A 7,677-nucleotide genomic window follows, 5' to 3' on the forward strand; every position below is an offset into this window, starting at 1 on the left:
TATTCAGTCTTTCCTTCATCTTTTACTTTTGGCTTCCTATCTTTGGTAATTGATAACTTTATATGACATATCTTTTTAGAGCAAAAGGTCTTTTTAGCTTTATAAGCCTAGAAGGCATGGAACTGTCTTTGTTAGTTGAATTTATGATACACAAAAAGGGGGACTCATGACTGTTAAATAAGTGGAACACCTAGTAAAGCAAAAACATTGTTGAGTTACTAGGAATCATTTAGGAAAGAGATTGCTTTGAAACCTGACTTGATTAGAGTTAGATGTCACCTCTACTGAAAAGGATAGAGGTAACATCTGATTAATTAAACATATTTCGTAGGCACTGACTGGCTTAGTACTGTGCTGTAATATAGACAGTGTATTGAATGATATTGAAATGACTTTTTTTCTTTCTTTTTTTTTTTTTTTGGAGACAGAGCCTCACTCTGTCGCCCAGACTGACATGTGGCATCGTCTCAGCTCACTGCAACCTCTGCCTCCCTCGTTCAAGGGATTCTCCTGCCACAGCCCCCACCGAGTAGCTGGGATTACAGGCGTGCACCACCATACCTGGCTAATTTTGTATTTTTAGTAGAGGCAGGGTTTCACCATGTTGGCCAGGCTGGTCTTGAACTCCTGACCTAGGTGGTCCACCTGCCTTGGCCTCCCAAAGTGCTGGAATTATAGGCATGAGCCATTGTGCCCAGCCAATTGAATGACTTCTTTTTCTTGAGACGGAGTTTTGCTTTTGTCAACCAGGCTGGAATGCAGTGGTGCAATCTTGGCTCACTGCCACCTCTGCCTCCTCGGTTCAAGTGATTCTCCTGCCCCAGTCTCCCGAGTAGCTGGGATTATAGGCACCCACCACCACACCTGTCTAATTCTTACATTTTTAGTATAGATGAGGTTTCATCATGTTGGCCAGTTTCGTCTCAAACTCCTGACCTCAGGTGATCTGCCCACCTCGGCCTCCCAAAGTCCTGGGATTATAGGCTTGAGCCACTGTGCCCGGCCAGAATGACTTCTTTTTTTTTTTTTTTTTTTTTTTTTTTTTTTTGAGACGGAGTCTCGCTCTGTCACCCAAGCTGGAGTGCACTGGCCAGATCTCAGCTCACTGCAAGCTCCGCCTCCCGGGTTCAGGCCATTCTCCTGCCTCAGCCTCCCGAGTAGCTGGGACTACAAGCGCCCGCCACCTCGCCCGGCTAGTTTTTTATATTTTTTAGTAGAGACGGGGTTTCACTGTGTTAGCCAGGATGGTCTCCATCTCCTGACCTTGTGATCCGCCCGCCTCGGCCTCCCAAAGTGCTGGGATTACAGGCTTGAGCCACCGTGCCCGGCCCAGAATGACTTCTTAATGATAGGAGTTTCAAGGTGATTGTGTTTTTCTCCAGATTAAACTGTTTGGGTTAATTTTTTTTTTTTCATTCATTTTGTTTAAGACAAGAGTGTTTTGCTTTTTTTTTTTTTTACTTTTTGGGTTAAGTTTTTTTGAGATAAAGTCTCGCTGTAGCCGGGCGCGGTGGCTCAAGCCTGTAATCCCAGCACTTTGGGAGGCCGAGACGGGCGGATCACGAGGTCAGGAGATCGAGACCATCCTGGCTAACATGGTGAAACCCCGTCTCTACTAAAAATACAAAAAATTAGCCGGGCGAGGTGGCGGGCGCCTGTAGTCCCAGCTACTCGGGAGGCTGAGGCAGGAGAATGGCGTGAACCCGGGAGGCGGAGCTTGCAGTGAGCTGAGATCCGGCCACTGCACTCCAGCCCGGACGACAGAGCGAGACTCCGTCTCAAAAAAAAAAAAAAAAAAAAAAAAAAAAAAAAAAAAGTCTCGCTGTCGCCCAGGCTGGAGTGCAATGGTGTAATCTGGGCTCACCGCACCCACCGCCTCCTGGGTTTAAGAGATTCTCCTGCCTTAGTCTCCTGAGTAGCTGCGATTACAGGCGTCTGCCACCATGCCTGGCTAATTTTTGTATTTTTAGGAGAGACGGGGTTTCACCATGTTGGTCACGCAGGTCTCAAACTCCCAACCTCCGGTGATCCGCCCGCCTCGGCCTCCCAAAGTGCTGGATTACAGGCGTGAGCCACCGTTGCCCGTCCAGGTTAATTTTTTTCATTCATCTTTTTAAAGAGTTTTTTGCTTTTTCTCCCAAAGTATTTACAGTTAAATACATTATTTGTTTTTTGTGCAATGGTCAGCTCTATGAAACTGCTTCTTAAAAAATAACTCTTGACCTTACCAATTAAGTCACTATTTTTCCCTCCACCCCTTTAAGTCACTATTTTTGGGTATCTTTGGCCATCTGAATACCTAAGTGCAAACCACAAAATTGTAGACAATAAGATTATAATTTAATAATGTAATGTTATTAAAATGAAGCAATAATATTTTAGCCCTGGTCATTTTTTGTGTTTTTATTTCTCTTGTATAAAAACCAAATTTTGTTTAGCATACTGCTTTACACGTTATAGGCACTTAATGGTCCTTAAATGAATGGATTTGAAATTATAAAGAAATTTTGTTAAACAAGCCACAGTACAATTTATAAAATTCTTTCAATTGGAAAATTTACTAGTTTTGGTGAGAAAAAAATCATAGACCTTCTAACCTCCTCTAACTGCTATTTTTTTTTTTTTTGAGACAGAGTTTTGCTCTATTTGCCGAGGCTGGAGTGCAATGGCACGATCTCAGCTCGCTGCAACCTCTGCCTCCCGGGTTCAAGCGATTCTCCTGCCTCAGCCCCCCGAGTAGCTGGAATTACAGTTGCCCACCACCACGCCCGGCTAATTTTGTATTTTTAGTAGAGACGGGGTTTCACCATGTTGGCCAGGCTGGTGTCGAACTCCTGACTTCAGGTGATCCACTTGCCTGAGCTTCCCAAAGTGATAGGATTACAGGTGTGAGCCACGGCAACCGGCCTCTTATTTGCTATTTTAATTTAGAAAATAAAACAATTTAGATTCAAGTTTCTGCTTGAAAGACAAATAAATGATTATAATGTAATCTTTGTGCTGCTTCATTGATCGTATTTCTGTTTGCTAGGTGTTATATATGGGTTTAATGTGAATGTAGGCAAAGTTATCCAACAGTCAGCTGCAAAAAAAGGTGTAAAAATTAAACTTCACAAAATAATTTACCGTCTTGTTGAAGATTTGCAAGAGGAACTGAGCAGCAGATTACCCTGTGCTGTGGAAGAGCACCCAGTAGGTGAGTGATCACTGAATGTTACTTTTAAAAATTAGTATATTAGGTACTATAAATAGCACTTCAGAGCTTAGAGGAAATGTTTTCAATGTTGAAAGATATATCCTGTGTTCTAGAAGAAAAAGACTACCATGAGAATTCATTGTAACTTCTTATGTAAACACCTGGCCTGTGTAACACATTGTGCCTATGCCTTGAGGATACAAAAGCAAATAAGGAATTAAGAACTTGCCCTCCAGTTTAGATATGAACAAATAATTATAATACAAATTATACTACTATTGAATGCAGTAAAGATTATTAACAGTGTCATGGAAAGAGCTGTTGACTTTGTTGTAGGGCTGGCAGAGAAGTCTACCATAAGAAGAAAATTTACATTGAAATATTAAATATTTAAAAATACTGTTTCTAGCATAGTATCAGCCAGAGTAGACTTGAGTTTATTTAAAATTGATTAAATCACCTCATCTGTTTTTTTTCCCTCCCCACGTAGATTTGTTTTCTTGGTTAACTTTTAATTTTGATAATAGTTTTAAATTTCCAGGTAAATTGCAAGAGAAGTACAAGGAACTCCTATTTATCTTTTACCTAATTCACCAATTGTTTACATTTTGTCCTATTTGCCTCAGTTTTGTCCTGCTCCATACACACGGATTTTTTTTCCCTGGACCATTTGAAAATGTTTGAGATAAATAGTGCCTATTTGCCTCTAAATATGTACATCTGCTAAGCAAAAGATACTATCTTATAAAACCATAGAACTAATCAAACTCAGGAAACTTAACGTTTATTTATACAATGCAGTTATCTAATACACAGTCCATATTCACATTTTGTCCATTGTCCCAACAATGTACTTTTTTTCCCCAGTCCGGGATCATGGATTATAATATATCCATGTTGTCATATCTCTCTGGCTCCATTTAATCTGGAACAGTTCTTCAATTTTTGTCTTTTTTGACCTTGACATTTTTGAAGCATATTGGCCAGCTGTTTTGTAGAATGTACCCTGATTTGGATTTGTCCAGTGTTTCCCCATGATGAGATTTGATTTTGCATTTTTAATCTACATAACAGATTATTTTAGGTTTTCCTGACCTGCTCAACATGATTGTACAGAGATTTTTATGTTCTTGTGCTAAGAGCAATTTGGAACACTAAGTCATGAGGGTTTCTAGGATTAAGCAAACACAGCAGTCAGGTAACACTAACACCACCAATAAAATAGCTCCCTAGAAAACTGGTTCATTATAGTGCGTGTTGCTTCATTATTGGAATTTGTATTAATTTTAGTCAGTAAAAAAAACAGACTCAGCCAGGCGTAGTGGCTCATGCCTATAATCCCAGCACTTTGGGAGGTCGAGGCGTGCTGATCACCTGCGGTTGGGAGTTCAAGACCAGTCTGCCCGACATGGTGAAACCCCGTCTTTATTAAAAATACAAAATTAGCCAGGTGTGGTGGCGCATGCCTGTAATCCGAGCTACTTGGGAGGCTGAGGCAGGAGAATCACTTGAACCCGGGAGGCAGAGGTTGCGGTGAGCCGAGATTGCACCATTGCACTCCAGTCTGGGCAACAAGAGCGAAACTCCATTTCAAAAAAAAGAAAAAAAAAAAAGACTCAGAATTAATACTTCTAAGTAGATATAAATTACCTGTGGCAAAATGAAAAATAATGAGACCAGGTGCAGTGGCTCACACATGTCATCCCAGGACTTTGGGAGGATGAGGTAGGAGCATCACGTGAGGCCAAGAATTCAAGACCAGCCTCCACCAAAAAAAGGTAAAAATAAAATAATTAGTTGGGTATGGTGGCACGCACCTGTAGTCTTAGCTATCCAGGAGAATTGCTTGAGCCCAGGAGCTTGAGGTTACAGTGAGCTATGATCATGCCACTGCACTCCAGCCTGGGTGACCCATCTGTAAAAATTTTTTTAAAATGATAAAAGAGAAATAAAGTAATGACAGATGATCTACTCTTGAAAATATATTGAAGGAAAGCTTAAAACAAGGTTTTCATGGAGCAGACAAGAATAGGCAAAGATGGCTGGGTGCAGTGGCTCACGCCTGTAATTTCAGCACTTTGAGAGTCAGAGGCGGGTGGATCACTTGAGGTCAGGAGTTTGAGACCAACCTGACCAACATGGTAAAACCCCGTCTCTACCAAAAATATAAAAATCGGCTGGATGTGGTTGTGGGCGCCTGTAATTCCAGCTACTTGGGAGGCTGAGGCAGGAGAAACACTTGAACCCTGGAGGTGGAGGTTGCAGTGAGCCAAAATCATGCCTGGATGAGAGAGTGAAATTGTTTAAAAAAAAAAAAGAATAGCCAAAGATTTTCATGCATTTTTATTCTTAATATTGGTCAGGAAAATAAAATTGGAGTTAAAGAAATCTAGACTTTTTTCTAGGCATGAATTTGTATTTTTGTCATACCTTTAATTATTATACCACAGAATGTCAGAAATTGCATATTTCTCAGAGTCTTTAGTTTTCTACACATGAATGTTCTCTTCTTCCTAAAGGTGAGGCAGCTATACTAGCTACCTTCTGTGTAACAGAAGGGAAGAAAAAAGTTCCTGTGGCTGGCTGCAGAGTCCAAAAGGGACAGTTAGAAAAACAAAAAAAATTTAAATTAACCCGTAATGGACATGTAATTTGGAAGGGTAAGTAACATCAAAATCTGCTATATCCAGTCACCAAAACCTGTTGACTATATAACCATTTGAAATCTGTTCATCTTTCATGTCCATAATCTCAGCTCAGGCCATTTCTTATTGCTGTTGTAACTCCTAAATTGTCTGTAGTTGATGGGTTCCCTTTGCTTGAGATGTATGTTGGTTTTACATCTCAAGTACCATCCTATCCTCAGCAAAAAGTTTGTGTCTACCTTTGAAATAGGAGATTTAGAGTATTTTGCTACAAATTCTTATTTACAGCAAACTTCATTTTTCAGGGGGTTCCCCTGGTATTTAGTCCCATTATTTAACATGACAGGACCACGCAATTTTTAAGAATTTCAGTGTAATTTCCTGGTAACACCATACAACGTAGTATTTAGTAGGTACTTATCATTTATTGAATATACTAACCTTAAATCATATCTTTTTAAGGTTCATTAACCTCACTGAAACACCAAAAAGATGACATTTCAATTGTCAAAACGGGAATGGATTGTGGTCTCAGTTTAGATGAAGAAAATATGGAATTTAAAGTGGGAGACAGAATTGTTTGTTACGAAGAAAAACAAATTCAAGCCACGACTTCTTGGGATCCAGGATTTTAAAATTACATTAAAGATGTAAACAACTCAACGTGTTGCTTTTTTGAAGGTAGAAATGCACTACTACTGACCAAAAAGTATCTAAGTTGTTCTATCATGTGTTCATATGCACAAACTGTCAGAAGTGCTCAGAAATAGGAAATGTTATTTAAGGATGCCTCCAACTAGAAATCCTTTAATGGAAAGACTGGCAATATGGTAAAAGGTAATTGTTAATTACTTACACATCACTGATTTCTTTAAAGTGGATGCTTTAGTTAAGAGGCTTATCAAGTGAACCAGCTTTCCCTGAATTGAGCTCCACAGGAAGATATGCTACCCAAGTCCTGCTTGAAACTAAACTGTCTTTTAGTGTTAACAGTACAAATAAGTAATCATTCCTTTATAGGGATCCATCCTGAACAAACATTAAATTCCCAAGAGCTGTACGACAGACAGCAAACATTCCACTGAAACCACCCAGAGACTGCGGATGCATTTTTTTTTTTTGAAACAGGTCTTGGCCAGGCTGAAGTGTAATGCATGATTACAGCTCCTGGGCTCAGGGATCCTTTTGTCTCACCTTCCCCAGTAGGCAGGATCATAGGAGTCAGCCTATGGTTTTTTTTTTTGCAGAGATCGGGGTCTTGCTATGGTGCCCAGGCTGGTCTTGAACTCCTGGACACAAAGTGATCCTCCCAAAGTGTAGGTATTAGAGACTTGAGCCACCACTCCCAGCCAGTATCCATTTTTGAGTTGGCAACTTTAGCCTTTAACAGAAGTATGCTTAGCCAAGGTCTCAACACCTACACAAACCGTGATTCTCAAAGACAAGAGATAGGCACTACTGGCCACTGAATGGGTAAAGGGAAGGGATGCTGCTCATCACATGACAGACCCCACAACAAAGACTTACCTGGCCCCAAATGTCTATTGTGTTGAGGTCAAGATGGACAGAAACAATAACTGGCTTATATTTAGACAACTTACATTAAGTATAACTTCTGCCAAAGTATAGGTATTCTAAGAAGTTACTATGAATTGAAAATATCAAGACGTTTACAAGTGGTTGGCACCTGGCAGGTATACAGAACCACTGCGTCGCACAATCCCCAGAAGCAACATTCATACAGTGATAGCAATAGCACTAATAAAGGAAATGGTGTGACCATCAATTTGGTGCTTAAAAACTATTCTTTTTACTACAATGAAATCCAACAATAAA

The sequence above is a fragment of the Rhinopithecus roxellana genome, chromosome 17, assembly GCF_007565055.1.
Source record: "Rhinopithecus roxellana isolate Shanxi Qingling chromosome 17, ASM756505v1, whole genome shotgun sequence".
Lineage (NCBI taxonomy): Eukaryota > Metazoa > Chordata > Mammalia > Primates > Cercopithecidae > Rhinopithecus > Rhinopithecus roxellana.